The following is a 24,358-nucleotide window of genomic DNA, read 5'->3' as shown; positions in this document are numbered from 1 at the left end:
TGGTTCAGTCAATGCAAGCTGAAACTCGGTCCAAAATTAAAATTGCAGTCTGTGCATGAATAAAACCTATTTTGCAACACAGAGAAACATATCTGAAGGTGTTAGAAGTGTTTTGCATGATTTTTGAAGTTAGAGCCTGAAATGTCAGAAAACAGCGTTTCAGCACATAACAAACTTGGTTCTGGCAATGCAAGCTGAAACTCGGTCAGAAATTAAAATTGCAGTCTGTGCATGAATAAAACCTATTTTGCAACACATAGAAACATATCTGAAGGTGTTAGAAGTGTTTTGCATGATTTTTGAAGTTGGAGCCTGAAATGTCAGAAAACGGCGTTTCAGCACATAACAAATTTGGTTCAGGCAATGCAAGCTGAAACTCGGTCCAAAATTAAAATTGCAGTGTGTGCATGAATAAAACCTATTTTGCAACACAGAGAAACATATCTGAAGGTGTTAGAAGTGTTTTGCATGATTTTTGAAGTTAGAGCCTGAAATGTCAGAAAACAGCGTTTCAGCACATAACAAACTTGGTTCTGGCAATGCAAGCTGAAACTCGGTCCAAAATAAAAATTGCAGTCTGTGCATGAATAAAACCTATTTTGCAACACAGAGAAACATATCTGAAGGTGTTAGAAGTGTTTTGCATGATTTTTGAAGTTAGAGCCTGAAATGTCAGAAAACGGCTTTTCAGCACATAACAAACTTGGTTCAGGCAATGCAAGCTGAAACTCGGTCCAAAATTAAAATTGCAGTCTGTGCATGAATGAAACGTATTTTTCAACACACAGAAACATATCTGAAGGTGTTAGAAGTGTTTTGCATGATTTTTTAAGTTAGAGTCTGAAATGTCAGAAAACAGCCTTTCAGCGCAGAACAAACTTGGTTCAGGCAATGCAAGCTGAAACTCTTTCCAAAATCAAAATTGCAGTCTGTGCATGAATAAAACCTATTTTGCAACACAGAGAAACATATCTGAAGCTGTTAGAAGTGTTTTGCATGATTTTTGAAGTTAGAGCCTGAAATGTCAGAAAACGCCGTTTCAGCACATAACAAACTTGGTTCAGGCAATGCAAGCTGAAACTCGGCCCAAAATTAAAATTGCAGTCTGTGCATGAATAAAGCCTATTTTGCAACACAGAGAAAGATATCTGAAGGTGTTAGAAGTGTTTTGCATGATTTTTGAAGTTAGAGCCTGAAATGTCAGAAAACAGCGTTTCAGCACATAACAAACTTGGTTCTGGCAATGCAAGCTGAAACTCGGTCAGAAATTAAAATTGCAGTCTGTGCATGAATAAAACCTATTTTGCAACACAGAGAAACATATCTGAAGGTGTTAGAAGTGTTTTGCATGACTTTTGAAGTTGGAGCCTGAAATGTCAGAAAACGGCGTTTCAGCACATAACAAACTTGGTTCAGGCAATGCAAGCTGAAACTCGGTCCAAAATTAAAATTGCAGTGTGTGCATGAATAAAACCTATTTTGCAACACAGAGAAACATATCTGAAGGTGTTAGAAGTGTTTTGCATGATTTTTGAAGTTAGAGCCTGAAATGTCAGAAAACAGCGTTTCAGCACATAACAAACTTGGTTCTGGCAATGCAAGCTGAAAATCGGTCCAAAATAAAAATTGCAGTCTGTGCATGAATAAAACCTATTTTGCAACACAGAGAAACATATCTGAAGGTGTTAGAAGTGTTTTGCATGATTTTTGAAGTTAGAGCCTGAAATGTCAGAAAATGGCATTTCAGCACATAACAAACTTGGTTCAGGCAATGCAAGCTGAAACTCGGCCCAAAATTAAAATTGCAGTCTGTGCATGAATAAAACCTATTTTGCAACACAGAGAAACATATCTGAAGGTGTTAGAAGTGTTTTGCATGATTTTTGAAGTTGGAGCCTGAAATGTCAGAAAACGGCGTTTCAGCACATAACAAACTTGGTTCAGTCAATGCAAGCTGAAACTCGGTCCAAAATTAAAATTGCAGTCTGTGCATGAATAAAACCTATTTTGCAACACAGAGAAACATATCTGAAGGTGTTAGAAGTGTTTTGCATGATTTTTGAAGTTAGAGCCTGAAATGTCAGAAAACAGCGTTTCAGCACATAACAAACTTGGTTCTGGCAATGCAAGCTGAAACTCGGTCAGAAATTAAAATTGCAGTCTGTGCATGAATAAAACCTATTTTGCAACACATAGAAACATATCTGAAGGTGTTAGAAGTGTTTTGCATGATTTTTGAAGTTGGAGCCTGAAATGTCAGAAAACGGCGTTTCAGCACATAACAAATTTGGTTCAGGCAATGCAAGCTGAAACTCGGTCCAAAATTAAAATTGCAGTGTGTGCATGAATAAAACCTATTTTGCAACACAGAGAAACATATCTGAAGGTGTTAGAAGTGTTTTGCATGATTTTTGAAGTTAGAGCCTGAAATGTCAGAAAACAGCGTTTCAGCACATAACAAACTTGGTTCTGGCAATGCAAGCTGAAACTCGGTCCAAAATAAAAATTGCAGTCTGTGCATGAATAAAACCTATTTTGCAACACAGAGAAACATATCTGAAGGTGTTAGAAGTGTTTTGCATGATTTTTGAAGTTAGAGCCTGAAATGTCAGAAAACGGCTTTTCAGCACATAACAAACTTGGTTCAGGCAATGCAAGCTGAAACTCGGTCCAAAATTAAAATTGCAGTCTGTGCATGAATGAAACGTATTTTTCAACACACAGAAACATATCTGAAGGTGTTAGAAGTGTTTTGCATGATTTTTTAAGTTAGAGTCTGAAATGTCAGAAAACAGCCTTTCAGCGCAGAACAAACTTGGTTCAGGCAATGCAAGCTGAAACTCGGTCCAAAATTAAAATTGCAGTCTGTGCATGAATAAAACCTATTTTGCAACACAGAGAAACATATCTGAAGGTGTTAGAAGTGTTTTGCATGATTTTTGAAGTTAGAGCCTGAAATGTCAGAAAACAGCGTTTCAGCACATAACAAACTTGGTTCTGGCAATGCAAGCTGAAACTCGGTCAGAAATTGAAATTGCAGTCTGTGCATGAATAAAACCTATTTTGCAACACAGAGAAACATATCTGAAGGTGTTAGAACGTTTTGCATGATTTTTGAAGTTGGAGCCTGAAATGTCAGAAAACGGCGTTTCAGCACATAACAAACTTGGTTCAGGCAATGCAAGCTGAAACTCGGTCCAAAATTAAAATTGCAGTGTGTGCATGAATAAAACCTATTTTGCAACACAGAGAAACATATCTGAAGGTGTTAGAAGTGTTTTGCATGATTTTTGAAGTTAGAGCCTGAAATGTCAGAAAACAGCGTTTCAGCACATAACAAACTTGGTTCTGGCAACGCAAGCTGAAACTCGGTCAGAAATTAAAATTGCAGTCTGTGCATGAATAAAACCTATTTTGCAACACAGAGAAACATATCTGAAGGTGTTAGAAGTGTTTTGCATGATTTTTGAAGTTAGAGCCTGAAATGTCAGAAAACAGCGTTTCAGCACTTAACAAACTTGGTTCTGGCAATGCAAGCTGAAACTCTTTCCAAAATCAAAATTGCAGTCTGTGCATGAATAAAACCTATTTTGCAACACAGAGAAACATATCTGAAGCTGTTAGAAAGTGTTTTGCATGATTTTTGAAGTTAGAGCCTGAAATGTCAGAAAACAGCGTTTCAGCACATAACAAACTTGGTTCTGGCAATGCAAGCTGAAACTCGGTCAGAAATTAAAATTGCAGTCTGTGCATGAATAAAACCTATTTTGCAACACAGAGAAACATATCTGAAGGTGTTAGAAGTGTTTTGCATGATTTTTGAAGTTGGAGCCTGAAATGTCAGAAAACGGCGTTTCAGCACATAACAAACTTGGTTCAGGCAATGCAAGCTGAAACTCGGTCCAAAATTAAAATTGCAGTGTGTGCATGAATAAAACCTATTTTGCAACACAGAGAAACATATCTGAAGGTGTTAGAAGTGTTTTGCATGATTTTTGAAGTTAGAGCCTGAAATGTCAGAAAACAGCGTTTCAGCACATAACAAACTTGGTTCTGGCAATGCAAGCTGAAACTCGGTCCAAAATAAAAATTGCAGTCTGTGCATGAATAAAACCTATTTTGCAACACAGAGAAACATATCTGAAGGTGTTAGAAGTGTTTTGCATGATTTTTGAAGTTAGAGCCTGAAATGTCAGAAAACGGCTTTTCAGCACATAACAAACTTGGTTCAGGCAATGCAAGCTGAAACTCGGCCCAAAATTAAAATTGCAGTCTGTGCATGAATAAAACCTATTTTGCAACACAGAGAAACATATCTGAAGGTGTTAGAAGTGTTTTGCATGATTTTTGAAGTTAGAGCCTGAAATGTCAGAAAACGCCGTTTCAGCACATAACAAACTTGGTTCAGGCAATGCAAGCTGAAACTCGGCCCAAAATTAAAATTGCAGTCTGTGCATGAATAAAGCCTATTTTGCAACACAGAGAAAGATATCTGAAGGTGTTAGAAGTGTTTTGCATGATTTTTGAAGTTAGAGCCTGAAATGTCAGAAAACAGCGTTTCAGCACATAACAAACTTGGTTCTGGCAATGCAAGCTGAAACTCGGTCAGAAATTAAAATTGCAGTCTGTGCATGAATAAAACCTATTTTGCAACACAGAGAAACATATCTGAAGGTGTTAGAAGTGTTTTGCATGACTTTTGAAGTTGGAGCCTGAAATGTCAGAAAACGGCGTTTCAGCACATAACAAATTTGGTTCAGGCAATGCAAGCTGAAACTCGGTCCAAAATTAAAATTGCAGTGTGTGCATGAATAAAACCTATTTTGCAACACAGAGAAACATATCTGAAGGTGTTAGAAGTGTTTTGCATGATTTTTGAAGTTAGAGCCTGAAATGTCAGAAAACAGCGTTTCAGCACATAACAAACTTGGTTCTGGCAATGCAAGCTGAAACTCGGTCCAAAATAAAAATTGCAGTCTGTGCATGAATAAAACCTATTTTGCAACACAGAGAAACATATCTGAAGGTGTTAGAAGTGTTTTGCATGATTTTTGAAGTTAGAGCCTGAAATGTCAGAAAACGCCTTTTCAGCACATAACAAACTTGGTTCAGGCAATGCAAGCTGAAACTCGGTCCAAAATTAAAATTGCAGTCTGTGCATGAATGAAACGTATTTTTCAACACACAGAAACATATCTGAAGGTGTTAGAAGTGTTTTGCATGATTTTTTAAGTTAGAGTCTGAAATGTCAGAAAACAGCCTTTCAGCGCAGAACAAACTTGGTTCAGGCAATGCAAGCTGAAACTCTTTCCAAAATCAAAATTGCAGTCTGTGCATGAATAAAACCTATTTTGCAACACAGAGAAACATATCTGAAGCTGTTAGAAGTGTTTTGCATGATTTTTGAAGTTAGAGCCTGAAATGTCAGAAAACGCCGTTTCAGCACATAACAAACTTGGTTCAGGCAATGCAAGCTGAAACTCGGCCCAAAATTAAAATTGCAGTCTGTGCATGAATAAAGCCTATTTTGCAACACAGAGAAAGATATCTGAAGGTGTTAGAAGTGTTTTGCATGATTTTTGAAGTTAGAGCCTGAAATGTCAGAAAACAGCGTTTCAGCACATAACAAACTTGGTTCTGGCAATGCAAGCTGAAACTCGGTCAGAAATTAAAATTGCAGTCTGTGCATGAATAAAACCTATTTTGCAACACAGAGAAACATATCTGAAGGTGTTAGAAGTGTTTTGCATGACTTTTGAAGTTGGAGCCTGAAATGTCAGAAAACGGCGTTTCAGCACATAACAAACTTGGTTCAGGCAATGCAAGCTGAAACTCGGTCCAAAATTAAAATTGCAGTGTGTGCATGAATAAAACCTATTTTGCAACACAGAGAAACATATCTGAAGGTGTTAGAAGTGTTTTGCATGATTTTTGAAGTTAGAGCCTGAAATGTCAGAAAACAGCGTTTCAGCACATAACAAACTTGGTTCTGGCAATGCAAGCTGAAAATCGGTCCAAAATAAAAATTGCAGTCTGTGCATGAATAAAACCTATTTTGCAACACAGAGAAACATATCTGAAGGTGTTAGAAGTGTTTTGCATGATTTTTGAAGTTAGAGCCTGAAATGTCAGAAAACGGCGTTTCAGCACATAACAAACTTGGTTCAGGCAATGCAAGCTGAAACTCGGCCCAAAATTAAAATTGCAGTCTGTGCATGAATAAAACCTATTTTGCAACACAGAGAAACATATCTGAAGGTGTTAGAAGTGTTTTGCATGATTTTTGAAGTTGGAGCCTGAAATGTCAGAAAACGGCGTTTCAGCACATAACAAACTTGGTTCAGTCAATGCAAGCTGAAACTCGGTCCAAAATTAAAATTGCAGTCTGTGCATGAATAAAACCTATTTTGCAACACAGAGAAACATATCTGAAGGTGTTAGAAGTGTTTTGCATGATTTTTGAAGTTAGAGCCTGAAATGTCAGAAAACAGCGTTTCAGCACATAACAAACTTGGTTCTGGCAATGCAAGCTGAAACTCGGTCCAAAATAAAAATTGCAGTCTGTGCATGAATAAAACCTATTTTGCAACACAGAGAAACATATCTGAAGGTGTTAGAAGTGTTTTGCATGATTTTTGAAGTTAGAGCCTGAAATGTCAGAAAACGGCTTTTCAGCACATAACAAACTTGGTTCAGGCAATGCAAGCTGAAACTCGGTCCAAAATTAAAATTGCAGTCTGTGCATGAATGAAACGTATTTTTCAACACACAGAAACATATCTGAAGGTGTTAGAAGTGTTTTGCATGATTTTTTAAGTTAGAGTCTGAAATGTCAGAAAACAGCCTTTCAGCGCAGAACAAACTTGGTTCAGGCAATGCAAGCTGAAACTCGGTCCAAAATTAAAATTGCAGTCTGTGCATGAATAAAACCTATTTTGCAACACAGAGAAACATATCTGAAGGTGTTAGAAGTGTTTTGCATGATTTTTGAAGTTAGAGCCTGAAATGTCAGAAAACAGCGTTTCAGCACATAACAAACTTGGTTCTGGCAATGCAAGCTGAAACTCGGTCAGAAATTGAAATTGCAGTCTGTGCATGAATAAAACCTATTTTGCAACACAGAGAAACATATCTGAAGGTGTTAGAATGTTTTGCATGATTTTTGAAGTTGGAGCCTGAAATGTCAGAAAACGGCGTTTCAGCACATAACAAACTTGGTTCAGGCAATGCAAGCTGAAACTCGGTCCAAAATTAAAATTGCAGTGTGTGCATGAATAAAACCTATTTTGCAACACAGAGAAACATGTCTGAAGGTGTTAGAAGTGTTTTGCATGATTTTTGAAGTTAGAGCCTGAAATGTCAGAAAACAGCGTTTCAGCACATAACAAACTTGGTTCTGGCAACGCAAGCTGAAACTCGGTCAGAAATTAAAATTGCAGTCTGTGCATGAATAAAACCTATTTTGCAACACAGAGAAACATATCTGAAGGTGTTAGAAGTGTTTTGCATGATTTTTGAAGTTAGAGCCTGAAATGTCAGAAAACAGCGTTTCAGCACTTAACAAACTTGGTTCTGGCAATGCAAGCTGAAACTCTTTCCAAAATCAAAATTGCAGTCTGTGCATGAATAAAACCTATTTTGCAACACAGAGAAACATATCTGAAGGTGTTAGAAGTGTTTTGCATGATTTTTGAAGTTAGAGCCTGAAATGTCAGAAAACAGCGTTTCAGCACATAACAAACTTGGTTCTGGCAATGCAAGCTGAAACTCGGTCAGAAATTAAAATTGCAGTCTGTGCATGAATAAAACCTATTTTGCAACACATAGAAACATATCTGAAGGTGTTAGAAGTGTTTTGCATGATTTTTGAAGTTGGAGCCTGAAATGTCAGAAAACGGCGTTTCAGCACATAACAAACTTGGTTCAGGCAATGCAAGCTGAAACTCGGTCCAAAATTAAAATTGCAGTGTGTGCATGAATAAAACCTATTTTGCAACACAGAGAAACATATCTGAAGGTGTTAGAAGTGTTTTGCATGATTTTTGAAGTTAGAGCCTGAAATGTCAGAAAACAGCGTTTCAGCACATAACAAACTTGGTTCTGGCAATGCAAGCTGAAACTCGGTCCAAAATAAAAATTGCAGTCTGTGCATGAATAAAACCTATTTTGCAACACAGAGAAACATATCTGAAGGTGTTAGAAGTGTTTTGCATGATTTTTGAAGTTAGAGCCTGAAATGTCAGAAAACGGCTTTTCAGCACATAACAAACTTGGTTCAGGCAATGCAAGCTGAAACTCGGTCCAAAATTAAAATTGCAGTCTGTGCATGAATGAAACGTATTTTTCAACACACAGAAACATATCTGAAGGTGTTAGAAGTGTTTTGCATGATTTTTTAAGTTAGAGTCTGAAATGTCAGAAAACAGCCTTTCAGCGCAGAACAAACTTGGTTCAGGCAATGCAAGCTGAAACTCGGTCCAAAATTAAAATTGCAGTCTGTGCATGAATAAAACCTATTTTGCAACACAGAGAAACATATCTGAAGGTGTTAGAAGTGTTTTGCATGATTTTTGAAGTTAGAGCCTGAAATGTCAGAAAACAGCGTTTCAGCACATAACAAACTTGGTTCTGGCAATGCAAGCTGAAACTCGGTCAGAAATTGAAATTGCAGTCTGTGCATGAATAAAACCTATTTTGCAACACAGAGAAACATATCTGAAGGTGTTAGAATGTTTTGCATGATTTTTGAAGTTGGAGCCTGAAATGTCAGAAAACGGCGTTTCAGCACATAACAAACTTGGTTCAGGCAATGCAAGCTGAAACTCGGTCCAAAATTAAAATTGCAGTGTGTGCATGAATAAAACCTATTTTGCAACACAGAGAAACATATCTGAAGGTGTTAGAAGTGTTTTGCATGATTTTTGAAGTTAGAGCCTGAAATGTCAGAAAACAGCGTTTCAGCACATAACAAACTTGGTTCTGGCAACGCAAGCTGAAACTCGGTCAGAAATTAAAATTGCAGTCTGTGCATGAATAAAACCTATTTTGCAACACAGAGAAACATATCTGAAGGTGTTAGAAGTGTTTTGCATGATTTTTGAAGTTAGAGCCTGAAATGTCAGAAAACAGCGTTTCAGCACTTAACAAACTTGGTTCTGGCAATGCAAGCTGAAACTCTTTCCAAAATCAAAATTGCAGTCTGTGCATGAATAAAACCTATTTTGCAACACAGAGAAACATATCTGAAGCTGTTAGAAGTGTTTTGCATGATTTTTGAAGTTAGAGCCTGAAATGTCAGAAAACAGCGTTTCAGCACATAACAAACTTGGTTCTGGCAATGCAAGCTGAAACTCGGTCAGAAATTAAAATTGCAGTCTGTGCATGAATAAAACCTATTTTGCAACACAGAGAAACATATCTGAAGGTGTTAGAAGTGTTTTGCATGATTTTTGAAGTTGGAGCCTGAAATGTCAGAAAACGGCGTTTCAGCACATAACAAACTTGGTTCAGGCAATGCAAGCTGAAACTCGGTCCAAAATTAAAATTGCAGTGTGTGCATGAATAAAACCTATTTTGCAACACAGAGAAACATATCTGAAGGTGTTAGAAGTGTTTTGCATGATTTTTGAAGTTAGAGCCTGAAATGTCAGAAAACAGCGTTTCAGCACATAACAAACTTGGTTCTGGCAATGCAAGCTGAAACTCGGTCCAAAATAAAAATTGCAGTCTGTGCATGAATAAAACCTATTTTGCAACACAGAGAAACATATCTGAAGGTGTTAGAAGTGTTTTGCATGATTTTTGAAGTTAGAGCCTGAAATGTCAGAAAACGGCTTTTCAGCACATAACAAACTTGGTTCAGGCAATGCAAGCTGAAACTCGGCCCAAAATTAAAATTGCAGTCTGTGCATGAATAAAACCTATTTTGCAACACAGAGAAACATATCTGAAGGTGTTAGAAGTGTTTTGCATGATTTTTGAAGTTAGAGCCTGAAATGTCAGAAAACGCCGTTTCAGCACATAACAAACTTGGTTCAGGCAATGCAAGCTGAAACTCGGCCCAAAATTAAAATTGCAGTCTGTGCATGAATAAAGCCTATTTTGCAACACAGAGAAAGATATCTGAAGGTGTTAGAAGTGTTTTGCATGATTTTTGAAGTTAGAGCCTGAAATGTCAGAAAACAGCGTTTCAGCACATAACAAACTTGGTTCTGGCAATGCAAGCTGAAACTCGGTCAGAAATTAAAATTGCAGTCTGTGCATGAATAAAACCTATTTTGCAACACAGAGAAACATATCTGAAGGTGTTAGAAGTGTTTTGCATGACTTTTGAAGTTGGAGCCTGAAATGTCAGAAAACGGCGTTTCAGCACATAACAAATTTGGTTCAGGCAATGCAAGCTGAAACTCGGTCCAAAATTAAAATTGCAGTGTGTGCATGAATAAAACCTATTTTGCAACACAGAGAAACATATCTGAAGGTGTTAGAAGTGTTTTGCATGATTTTTGAAGTTAGAGCCTGAAATGTCAGAAAACGGCTTTTCAGCACATAACAAACTTGGTTCAGGCAATGCAAGCTGAAACTCGGTCCAAAATTAAAATTGCAGTCTGTGCATGAATGAAACGTATTTTTCAACACACAGAAACATATCTGAAGGTGTTAGAAGTGTTTTGCATGATTTTTTAAGTTAGAGTCTGAAATGTCAGAAAACAGCCTTTCAGCGCAGAACAAACTTGGTTCAGGCAATGCAAGCTGAAACTCTTTCCAAAATCAAAATTGCAGTCTGTGCATGAATAAAACCTATTTTGCAACACAGAGAAACATATCTGAAGCTGTTAGAAGTGTTTTGCATGATTTTTGAAGTTAGAGCCTGAAATGTCAGAAAACGCCGTTTCAGCACATAACAAACTTGGTTCAGGCAATGCAAGCTGAAACTCGGCCCAAAATTAAAATTGCAGTCTGTGCATGAATAAAGCCTATTTTGCAACACAGAGAAAGATATCTGAAGGTGTTAGAAGTGTTTTGCATGATTTTTGAAGTTAGAGCCTGAAATGTCAGAAAACAGCGTTTCAGCACATAACAAACTTGGTTCTGGCAATGCAAGCTGAAACTCGGTCAGAAATTAAAATTGCAGTCTGTGCATGAATAAAACCTATTTTGCAACACAGAGAAACATATCTGAAGGTGTTAGAAGTGTTTTGCATGACTTTTGAAGTTGGAGCCTGAAATGTCAGAAAACGGCGTTTCAGCACATAACAAACTTGGTTCAGGCAATGCAAGCTGAAACTCGGTCCAAAATTAAAATTGCAGTGTGTGCATGAATAAAACCTATTTTGCAACACAGAGAAACATATCTGAAGGTGTTAGAAGTGTTTTGCATGATTTTTGAAGTTAGAGCCTGAAATGTCAGAAAACAGCGTTTCAGCACATAACAAACTTGGTTCTGGCAATGCAAGCTGAAAATCGGTCCAAAATAAAAATTGCAGTCTGTGCATGAATAAAACCTATTTTGCAACACAGAGAAACATATCTGAAGGTGTTAGAAGTGTTTTGCATGATTTTTGAAGTTAGAGCCTGAAATGTCAGAAAACGGCGTTTCAGCACATAACAAACTTGGTTCAGGCAATGCAAGCTGAAACTCGGCCCAAAATTAAAATTGCAGTCTGTGCATGAATAAAACCTATTTTGCAACACAGAGAAACATATCTGAAGGTGTTAGAAGTGTTTTGCATGATTTTTGAAGTTGGAGCCTGAAATGTCAGAAAACGGCGTTTCAGCACATAACAAACTTGGTTCAGTCAATGCAAGCTGAAACTCGGTCCAAAATTAAAATTGCAGTCTGTGCATGAATAAAACCTATTTTGCAACACAGAGAAACATATCTGAAGGTGTTAGAAGTGTTTTGCATGATTTTTGAAGTTAGAGCCTGAAATGTCAGAAAACAGCGTTTCAGCACATAACAAACTTGGTTCTGGCAATGCAAGCTGAAACTCGGTCCAAAATAAAAATTGCAGTCTGTGCATGAATAAAACCTATTTTGCAACACAGAGAAACATATCTGAAGGTGTTAGAAGTGTTTTGCATGATTTTTGAAGTTAGAGCCTGAAATGTCAGAAAACGGCTTTTCAGCACATAACAAACTTGGTTCAGGCAATGCAAGCTGAAACTCGGTCCAAAATTAAAATTGCAGTCTGTGCATGAATGAAACGTATTTTTCAACACACAGAAACATATCTGAAGGTGTTAGAAGTGTTTTGCATGATTTTTTAAGTTAGAGTCTGAAATGTCAGAAAACAGCCTTTCAGCGCAGAACAAACTTGGTTCTGGCAATGCAAGCTGAAACTCGGTCAGAAATTGAAATTGCAGTCTGTGCATGAATAAAACCTATTTTGCAACACAGAGAAACATATCTGAAGGTGTTAGAATGTTTTGCATGATTTTTGAAGTTGGAGCCTGAAATGTCAGAAAACGGCGTTTCAGCACATAACAAACTTGGTTCAGGCAATGCAAGCTGAAACTCGGTCCAAAATTAAAATTGCAGTGTGTGCATGAATAAAACCTATTTTGCAACACAGAGAAACATATCTGAAGGTGTTAGAAGTGTTTTGCATGATTTTTGAAGTTAGAGCCTGAAATGTCAGAAAACAGCGTTTCAGCACATAACAAACTTGGTTCTGGCAACGCAAGCTGAAACTCGGTCAGAAATTAAAATTGCAGTCTGTGCATGAATAAAACCTATTTTGCAACACAGAGAAACATATCTGAAGGTGTTAGAAGTGTTTTGCATGATTTTTGAAGTTAGAGCCTGAAATGTCAGAAAACAGCGTTTCAGCACTTAACAAACTTGGTTCTGGCAATGCAAGCTGAAACTCTTTCCAAAATCAAAATTGCAGTCTGTGCATGAATAAAACCTATTTTGCAACACAGAGAAACATATCTGAAGCTGTTAGAAGTGTTTTGCATGATTTTTGAAGTTAGAGCCTGAAATGTCAGAAAACAGCGTTTCAGCACATAACAAACTTGGTTCTGGCAATGCAAGCTGAAACTCGGTCAGAAATTAAAATTGCAGTCTGTGCATGAATAAAACCTATTTTGCAACACAGAGAAACATATCTGAAGGTGTTAGAAGTGTTTTGCATGATTTTTGAAGTTGGAGCCTGAAATGTCAGAAAACGGCGTTTCAGCACATAACAAACTTGGTTCAGGCAATGCAAGCTGAAACTCGGTCCAAAATTAAAATTGCAGTGTGTGCATGAATAAAACCTATTTTGCAACACAGAGAAACATATCTGAAGGTGTTAGAAGTGTTTTGCATGATTTTTGAAGTTAGAGCCTGAAATGTCAGAAAACAGCGTTTCAGCACATAACAAACTTGGTTCTGGCAATGCAAGCTGAAACTCGGTCCAAAATAAAAATTGCAGTCTGTGCATGAATAAAACCTATTTTGCAACACAGAGAAACATATCTGAAGGTGTTAGAAGTGTTTTGCATGATTTTTGAAGTTAGAGCCTGAAATGTCAGAAAACGGCTTTTCAGCACATAACAAACTTGGTTCAGGCAATGCAAGCTGAAACTCGGCCCAAAATTAAAATTGCAGTCTGTGCATGAATAAAACCTATTTTGCAACACAGAGAAACATGTCTGAAGGTGTTAGAAGTGTTTTGCATGATTTTTGAAGTTAGAGCCTGAAATGTCAGAAAACGCCGTTTCAGCACATAACAAACTTGGTTCAGGCAATGCAAGCTGAAACTCGGCCCAAAATTAAAATTGCAGTCTGTGCATGAATAAAGCCTATTTTGCAACACAGAGAAAGATATCTGAAGGTGTTAGAAGTGTTTTGCATGATTTTTGAAGTTAGAGCCTGAAATGTCAGAAAACAGCGTTTCAGCACATAACAAACTTGGTTCTGGCAATGCAAGCTGAAACTCGGTCAGAAATTAAAATTGCAGTCTGTGCATGAATAAAACCTATTTTGCAACACAGAGAAACATATCTGAAGGTGTTAGAAGTGTTTTGCATGACTTTTGAAGTTGGAGCCTGAAATGTCAGAAAACGGCGTTTCAGCACATAACAAACTTGGTTCAGGCAATGCAAGCTGAAACTCGGTCCAAAATTAAAATTGCAGTGTGTGCATGAATAAAACCTATTTTGCAACACAGAGAAACATATCTGAAGGTGTTAGAAGTGTTTTGCATGATTTTTGAAGTTAGAGCCTGAAATGTCAGAAAACAGCGTTTCAGCACATAACAAACTTGGTTCTGGCAATGCAAGCTGAAAATCGGTCCAAAATAAAAATTGCAGTCTGTGCATGAATAAAACCTATTTTGCAACACAGAGAAACATATCTGAAGGTGTTAGAAGTGTTTTGCATGATTTTTGAAGTTAGAGCCTGAAATGTCAGAAAACGGCGTTTCAGCACATAACAAACTTGGTTCAGGCAATGCAAGCTGAAACTCGGCCCAAAATTAAAATTGCAGTCTGTGCATGAATAAAACCTATTTTGCAACACAGAGAAACATATCTGAAGGTGTTAGAAGTGTTTTGCATGATTTTTGAAGTTGGAGCCTGAAATGTCAGAAAACGGCGTTTCAGCACATAACAAACTTGGTTCAGTCAATGCAAGCTGAAACTCGGTCCAAAATTAAAATTGCAGTCTGTGCATGAATAAAACCTATTTTGCAACACAGAGAAACATATCTGAAGGTGTTAGAAGTGTTTTGCATGATTTTTGAAGTTAGAGCCTGAAATGTCAGAAAACAGCGTTTCAGCACATAACAAACTTGGTTCTGGCAATGCAAGCTGAAACTCGGTCAGAAATTAAAATTGCAGTCTGTGCATGAATAAAACCTATTTTGCAACACATAGAAACATATCTGAAGGTGTTAGAAGTGTTTTGCATGATTTTTGAAGTTGGAGCCTGAAATGTCAGAAAACGGCGTTTCAGCACATAACAAATTTGGTTCAGGCAATGCAAGCTGAAACTCGGTCCAAAATTAAAATTGCAGTGTGTGCATGAATAAAACCTATTTTGCAACACAGAGAAACATATCTGAAGGTGTTAGAAGTGTTTTGCATGATTTTTGAAGTTAGAGCCTGAAATGTCAGAAAACAGCGTTTCAGCACATAACAAACTTGGTTCTGGCAATGCAAGCTGAAACTCGGTCCAAAATAAAAATTGCAGTCTGTGCATGAATAAAACCTATTTTGCAACACAGAGAAACATATCTGAAGGTGTTAGAAGTGTTTTGCATGATTTTTGAAGTTAGAGCCTGAAATGTCAGAAAACGGCTTTTCAGCACATAACAACCCAGTCAGCAAACAATTTTGGCCCAGATTTGGCATGCATCTGGCACAGCTGGCATTTATCCGGCACTGGCATACAGCATGTGGGCCAAACATGGCCCGAGTTTGGCAGAGATGGTACCGGTTTTAAGGCGGCACACAAGACCTGGGCCGGATGTCAAATGTAGTATTTGGCCCAGATGTCAAATATAGATATGTGGCCCACATTAGATTGGCCATATTTCACCCACATTTCAAATATTTTTTATATAAAATCCCAATGTTTTAATACACAAAGAAGTTTCCATCTTCACGTTTGCATTCTGGGTCTAATACCTTGAAGTTAATCCAGGCAACAATGAAGATTTAATTATTTAAATTATGAAAATCAACTGTAATTGTTTGATTTCAGTTCATAAATTTTTTTTATGCCATGAATGTACACCAGTAGACTTTACTTTTCATAATTTATTAACATTTCTATAATGTGATTAAATCCTGCATTCAAAATTATAGCTAACCCTGGTGGATTAAAATGAAATTATGAAACTATTTATTTTCAACACCACACAACATTATTTAATCACAGTCAAAGTAACTATGAAATGTGCAACAGCAACAATACTAATGGCTTTATGGTTTTTATACATTTAAAATTAAATGTATTGTTTTTACGTTTGTTTGTTTACTGGAAAAACTTTTACCCAGCGCGCACCATTCAGGATTTCAAAAACCCGGAAATGCGAAATTAGCCTATCAGAGTCCATCAGAGCAAAGTTTTCCAAAAGGCGTTAATTGTCATTTGCAGTGCTTAATGGGATTGTAGTTTTATTTACCCACTTGGCTGTAACACACAGTCTCGTATTTTTGTCTTTTTGACAATTTTTATTTTTATTTTATTTCAGATCGAATGTTTTAAATGTTGTGATTCACGTTGTAGCTGGTTGTTATGATTTATGACTTATAACGCTTTAATTAAGGAAAAGTGAATACAAATACTCCCGGAACCATATGTCTTTTCAAGAAAGCAGGCGGACGTTGCAGTCTTGCACAGACTTCTGAAACCAAAGCGGTAAGTGCGAACATATGCATATGTATCGTTGCAAGTTTACTATATTCTTCTTACATTTTGCTTCGGATTTATTAATTAATTGACGTTACACGCGAGTCCTTGTTTTAGCAGCACGTGAACGCAGTTTTAATCTACGTGTTGTAAATACAATAAACTATGTCACTAACTTTACTCCTGAAGAAGTCGGTATTTTTCTTATGTCACTTAAATTTAATCGTCTTTGACAGATGATTAGGGTTATAATTAATTGTAATGGTATTTGTTGTTGGAGCCAATGTAACGTTATATATTAAATTACAGGTAAAATTATGCATTTTTGTTGTACCAATGTTTTGGAATTTCATTAGTGGTGTATGTCATGTTGAAATTGAGTAAATGCTTGGAAAGGGGTATACATGTTTCTTTATTCTACTTCACCTTGAATGTAATTTATTTGAATTAAACTAAATTATTTATAAATGGGCATCAATAATCATTGTCAATACACTCCAAATGTTACAAGAGATTAATTGTTGTGCAAAAATTAGGTATCACCTTTATAGTGACCAAAATTATTACAATAACCAGTTGTTATTGATGTTCAAAAGTGCCCGGAATGACACCCAAATCATTTCAAGTTTTATGTTTAAAATATGCAAACAAAAAGTAATTTGATTTGTTGTATGTTTAAACATAATCAATAATGTGCACATTTTAAATTACAGCATGACTAACATTTTATCCAGCATATATGAAATGTTCAAAAAAGAATAGTTATAGATATTTTGTCTGCTTCATAGCCCCATAGGGCCAGAATTAATAGTAATATTTAAAATCACTGTTTTACTTTTTAAATTTCTTCTTTTTGTTATGCTACTTTTCCAGATGACTACAAGAAAGCTAGACGTAAACTACCTCTAGCTGTTGATCACACAGACATTGATCAGACCGATGGAAGGAACTCACCAATTTCAAAGAAAAAGAAAGTAGGGGTTTGGTTAGATTGTTTGTTTATATTAATGTTTCGCACCACATTTACAAATGAAAGTATATCTTGGAATTGGTAAATGTGTTAGACCTAAGAACATTCTTTTCCCCGGAGAAGATGATGATGATGCTGATAATAATGAGACAGAAGAACGCCTACATTAACCAAAATTTAAGAGAAGGGTAAGAAGCTTCTGCTTTTTAAAATAATTATGTATTTTATCACAGCAGATAAATGACCAAGAAATTTTGTACTTTTAAGCAGAATGTTTTCCATACCTGATGCTCCAAATATTCCTAGACAGCACAACAAATTAGACCCTGGAAAGCCAAATTAGACTCTTCCACACAGTGCTCCTGACATCCCTAATGATGAGATGGAAGGCATTTAAGGAACAAAGTCAAAAAACAAGTAAGAAGTGTCAGCTTTTTTTTAATTACAGTGCATTTTATTACAGCTGTTAAAGGACTAAGATATTTTGTATGTTGCAGGAGGTATGCCTGGCATCATGTTCTCTCTGAGAGCTGTAAATCAAGCACTGAGGCCCTTTTAAGGCATGCCAACGTCGAGGTCAGAAGACCACCCCACAAACGTAGGGATATCCAGGGCACTCTGAACCTTCAAGGCTCCATGAGCCACACTACACCTGGGACATCCAGCAAACATCCAGTTACCAAAGTTGTGAGTATATTGTCTAGCCCTTTTCAGAATGCACTGATAGTGTGTCATGGGATTAGCCTCAGGATCATCTGATTTTGATTAATTCACATTGCCAGTGATCTTTGCAATCTGTGCATGCTCACACACACACACACACACACACACACACACACACATAAAAATTCTGTAAAGACATGTGACATCAGGATGTGACAAGTAATGTACAAATAAGTGTTGCGTCTTTTCCACTTTTATGTATATTCCACTTTTTTTCCACAATTATTTGTGGAAAAACTACACTATCACTGCTGTTTTTAATTTGATTATATAGTGCTTCATGGGACTGCAGTTATTTTTAAAGCCTTTAAGTACACAGTCTTGTACCTTTTGTCTTTTTGTCCAGTTTTCAAAAATGTTTTTTGTTGTGGAGATTGTCATCACAATTTTTTATATCTCTCTTTATTTAAATGCTTAAAGCATGAATGCACTCTATAAGAGATTTAGAAAATGAAGGAGAGAGAGAACGTTTTATGTATATAGTACCTCAACACAAGCTCAAGGTTGCATAACAAAAACATACACTGAATTTAAAAGAAGTAAAAATAAACAAAATCCCAAGTAGAATTAATCTATACATATTTCACACAGTCATTTTAAGCTTAAACTATATACTACAAGAGGAAGTGGTAGTGTGTTCCTGAGATGTGTAAAATTATCTTTTACCCATAGGAGACAGTCAGAATTTGGGCTATTTCAGACAATCTAAACGATGAAGGGCTGGGGGAAGTAAGAAACGATAATTAAAACTGGAAGATGGGTAGATGGTAAAAGACAATACAGAATGATTGTCTAAAGGTCATTGGTTCAGTTTTTGTGGTAATATTGTATTTTATCCAATAGCCATGTTACCTGTTACCTGATGCAAAAGCTAATTATACACCATGTGTGCTTGTGTTTTTCAGCGGCTGTGAGGTGCAACTGTCTGACATCTGAGGTCAAAGAAAAATTAATTCATGCCATCATTAAAAGATGGCTATATCTCGCCCCAGACAGAGATGGTGGCCGAAAAGAGAGGATGAAGAATAGAGTGTGTGAGGAGAGTACGACTAGTTAACAGACTTTAGGAATGGATGTTCCAAGGCTCTGTTCAGAGTGCAACTTGTTCATTAACAGAATCATGAATGTTTCAGAGTCATTTGAAGAGTGCTACTTCCTGACCATAAACCTGGACGCTCAAGTGTTATGTGAAGTGAAACTCGATGAGTAGAAACATGGATGTTCAAGTGTATGTCAAGTAAATTTTGTTCCTAATCAGAAACATGGACAGTCAAGCTTTAGACAAAGCATGAAACTTCATGATCAGAAACATGGATGATCAAGTGTTACATTTAAAATAAAACTTCATGAACTAAAACATGGCACAGAACTTATACATACTTCATTTTTATTGCAGAACTGACAGGGGAGTGGTATTTCAGAGTTGTTTGAACAACTTTAAAATGTCAGGTGTCAATGCTTTGATGTTAACATGATTAAACATTTGTTAAGAATACTGTCTTTGTTGTGATTATTTATCTAGGAGGTTATGGCTGACATGTGGAACCCATCTGGTCCAGCATATAGGACCAGAATAGGGCCAGCTATGGTTACACAGGTGGCAGAGATATTGATCTCTCATGGCCTTTTTATGGCCCATATTTTGGCTGCCAGGTTTAGTTCACCTATAGATCAGGCTTAGGTGTGGCTCAGTTTTGGGCATTCTGGTTAAACACTGGTGTTGATATGGTTTACTTAAGGTTGTGTTTTGGTTCAAATGTTACATTTTGATCTGGCCCAATTCAGGGCCAGTTATAGTTAATTTACTTGGCTGAGACTTGGGCCAGCTATGGCCCATGTGTGGCCCTTGTCTGGAATCCAGACCTGGTCCAGTCATGTACCGTAATTCATTGCTGTATTTGGGCCAAGTGAAAGTGGATTGTGTGGCCCATCACTGGGCCAAACCAATTTTGCTATGTGGGAAACTTGGTTCAGGCAATGCAAGCTGAAACTCGGTCCAAAATTAAAATTGCAGTCTGTGCATGAATGAAACGTATTTTTCAACACACAGAAACATATCTGAAGGTGTTAGAAGTGTTTTGCATGATTTTTTAAGTTAGAGTCTGAAATGTCAGAAAACAGCCTTTCAGCGCAGAACAAACTTGGTTCAGGCAATGCAAGCTGAAACTCGGTCCAAAATTAAAATTGCAGTCTGTGCATGAATAAAACCTATTTTGCAACACAGAGAAACATATCTGAAGGTGTTAGAAGTGTTTTGCATGATTTTTGAAGTTAGAGCCTGAAATGTCAGAAAACAGCGTTTCAGCACATAACAAACTTGGTTCTGGCAATGCAAGCTGAAACTCGGTCAGAAATTGAAATTGCAGTCTGTGCATGAATAAAACCTATTTTGCAACACAGAGAAACATATCTGAAGGTGTTAGAATGTTTTGCATGATTTTTGAAGTTGGAGCCTGAAATGTCAGAAAACGGCGTTTCAGCACATAACAAACTTGGTTCAGGCAATGCAAGCTGAAACTCGGTCCAAAATTAAAATTGCAGTGTGTGCATGAATAAAACCTATTTTGCAACACAGAGAAACATATCTGAAGGTGTTAGAAGTGTTTTGCATGATTTTTGAAGTTAGAGCCTGAAATGTCAGAAAACAGCGTTTCAGCACTTAACAAACTTGGTTCTGGCAATGCAAGCTGAAACTCTTTCCAAAATCAAAATTGCAGTCTGTGCATGAATAAAACCTATTTTGCAACACAGAGAAACATATCTGAAGCTGTTAGAAGTGTTTTGCATGATTTTTGAAGTTAGAGCCTGAAATGTCAGAAAACAGCGTTTCAGCACATAACAAACTTGGTTCTGGCAATGCAAGCTGAAACTCGGTCAGAAATTAAAATTGCAGTCTGTGCATGAATAAAACCTATTTTGCAACACAGAGAAACATATCTGAAGGTGTTAGAAGTGTTTTGCATGATTTTTGAAGTTGGAGCCTGAAATGTAAGAAAACGGCGTTTCAGCACATAACAAACTTGGTTCAGGCAATGCAAGCTGAAACTCGGTCCAAAATTAAAATTGCAGTCTGTGCATGAATGAAACGTATTTTTCAACACACAGAAACATATCTGAAGGTGTTAGAAGTGTTTTGCATGATTTTTTAAGTTAGAGTCTGAAATGTCAGAAAACAGCCTTTCAGCGCAGAACAAACTTGGTTCAGGCAATGCAAGCTGAAACTCGGTCCAAAATTAAAATTGCAGTCTGTGCATGAATAAAACCTATTTTGCAACACAGAGAAACATATCTGAAGGTGTTAGAAGTGTTTTGCATGATTTTTGAAGTTAGAGCCTGAAATGTCAGAAAACAGCGTTTCAGCACATAACAAACTTGGTTCTGGCAATGCAAGCTGAAACTCGGTCAGAAATTGAAATTGCAGTCTGTGCATGAATAAAACCTATTTTGCAACACAGAGAAACATATCTGAAGGTGTTAGAATGTTTTGCATGATTTTTGAAGTTGGAGCCTGAAATGTCAGAAAACGGCGTTTCAGCACATAACAAACTTGGTTCAGGCAATGCAAGCTGAAACTCGGTCCAAAATTAAAATTGCAGTGTGTGCATGAATAAAACCTATTTTGCAACACAGAGAAACATATCTGAAGGTGTTAGAAGTGTTTTGCATGATTTTTGAAGTTAGAGCCTGAAATGTCAGAAAACAGCGTTTCAGCACATAACAAACTTGGTTCTGGCAACGCAAGCTGAAACTCGGTCAGAAATTAAAATTGCAGTCTGTGCATGAATAAAACCTATTTTGCAACACAGAGAAACATATCTGAAGGTGTTAGAAGTGTTTTGCATGATTTTTGAAGTTAGAGCCTGAAATGTCAGAAAACAGCGTTTCAGCACTTAACAAACTTGGTTCTGGCAATGCAAGCTGAAACTCTTTCCAAAATCAAAATTGCAGTCTGTGCATGAATAAAACCTATTTTGCAACACAGAGAAACATATCTGAAGGTGTTAGAAGTGTTTTGCATGATTTTTGAAGTTAGAGCCTGAAATGTCAGAAAACAGCGTTTCAGCACATAACAAACTTGGTTCTGGCAATGCAAGCTGAAACTCGGTCAGAAATTAAAATTGCAGTCTGTGCATGAATAAAACCTATTTTGCAACACATAGAAACATATCTGAAGGTGTTAGAAGTGTTTTGCATGATTTTTGAAGTTGGAGCCTGAAATGTCAGAAAACGGCGTTTCAGCACATAACAAACTTGGTTCAGGCAATGCAAGCTGAAACTCGGTCCAAAATTAAAATTGCAGTGTGTGCATGAATAAAACCTATTTTGCAACACAGAGAAACATATCTGAAGGTGTTAGAAGTGTTTTGCATGATTTTTGAAGTTAGAGCCTGAAATGTCAGAAAACAGCGTTTCAGCACATAACAAACTTGGTTCTGGCAATGCAAGCTGAAACTCGGTCCAAAATAAAAATTGCAGTCTGTGCATGAATAAAACCTATTTTGCAACACAGAGAAACATATCTGAAGGTGTTAGAAGTGTTTTGCATGATTTTTGAAGTTAGAGCCTGAAATGTCAGAAAACGGCTTTTCAGCACATAACAAACTTGGTTCAGGCAATGCAAGCTGAAACTCGGTCCAAAATTAAAATTGCAGTCTGTGCATGAATGAAACGTATTTTTCAACACACAGAAACATATCTGAAGGTGTTAGAAGTGTTTTGCATGATTTTTTAAGTTAGAGTCTGAAATGTCAGAAAACAGCCTTTCAGCGCAGAACAAACTTGGTTCAGGCAATGCAAGCTGAAACTCGGTCCAAAATTAAAATTGCAGTCTGTGCATGAATAAAACCTATTTTGCAACACAGAGAAACATATCTGAAGGTGTTAGAAGTGTTTTGCATGATTTTTGAAGTTAGAGCCTGAAATGTCAGAAAACAGCGTTTCAGCACATAACAAACTTGGTTCTGGCAATGCAAGCTGAAACTCTGTCAGAAATTGAAATTGCAGTCTGTGCATGAATAAAACCTATTTTGCAACACAGAGAAACATATCTGAAGGTGTTAGAATGTTTTGCATGATTTTTGAAGTTGGAGCCTGAAATGTCAGAAAACGGCGTTTCAGCACATAACAAACTTGGTTCAGGCAATGCAAGCTGAAACTCGGTCCAAAATTAAAATTGCAGTGTGTGCATGAATAAAACCTATTTTGCAACACAGAGAAACATATCTGAAGGTGTTAGAAGTGTTTTGCATGATTTTTGAAGTTAGAGCCTGAAATGTCAGAAAACAGCGTTTCAGCACATAACAAACTTGGTTCTGGCAACGCAAGCTGAAACTCGGTCAGAAATTAAAATTGCAGTCTGTGCATGAATAAAACCTATTTTGCAACACAGAGAAACATATCTGAAGGTGTTAGAAGTGTTTTGCATGATTTTTGAAGTTAGAGCCTGAAATGTCAGAAAACAGCGTTTCAGCACTTAACAAACTTGGTTCTGGCAATGCAAGCTGAAACTCTTTCCAAAATCAAAATTGCAGTCTGTGCATGAATAAAACCTATTTTGCAACACAGAGAAACATATCTGAAGCTGTTAGAAGTGTTTTGCATGATTTTTGAAGTTAGAGCCTGAAATGTCAGAAAACAGCGTTTCAGCACATAACAAACTTGGTTCTGGCAATGCAAGCTGAAACTCGGTCAGAAATTAAAATTGCAGTCTGTGCATGAATAAAACCTATTTTGCAACACAGAGAAACATATCTGAAGGTGTTAGAAGTGTTTTGCATGATTTTTGAAGTTGGAGCCTGAAATGTCAGAAAACGGCGTTTCAGCACATAACAAACTTGGTTCAGGCAATGCAAGCTGAAACTCGGTCCAAAATTAAAATTGCAGTGTGTGCATGAATAAAACCTATTTTGCAACACAGAGAAACATATCTGAAGGTGTTAGAAGTGTTTTGCATGATTTTTGAAGTTAGAGCCTGAAATGTCAGAAAACAGCGTTTCAGCACATAACAAACTTGGTTCTGGCAATGCAAGCTGAAACTCGGTCCAAAATAAAAATTGCAGTCTGTGCATGAATAAAACCTATTTTGCAACACAGAGAAACATATCTGAAGGTGTTAGAAGTGTTTTGCATGATTTTTGAAGTTAGAGCCTGAAATGTCAGAAAACGGCTTTTCAGCACATAACAAACTTGGTTCAGGCAATGCAAGCTGAAACTCGGCCCAAAATTAAAATTGCAGTCTGTGCATGAATAAAACCTATTTTGCAACACAGAGAAACATATCTGAAGGTGTTAGAAGTGTTTTGCATGATTTTTGAAGTTAG

The sequence above is a fragment of the Garra rufa genome, unplaced genomic scaffold (genome assembly GCF_049309525.1).
Source record: "Garra rufa unplaced genomic scaffold, GarRuf1.0 hap1_unplaced_001, whole genome shotgun sequence".
Taxonomy (NCBI): Eukaryota; Metazoa; Chordata; class Actinopteri; order Cypriniformes; family Cyprinidae; genus Garra; species Garra rufa.
Note: the sequence above shows the minus strand (reverse complement) of the source record.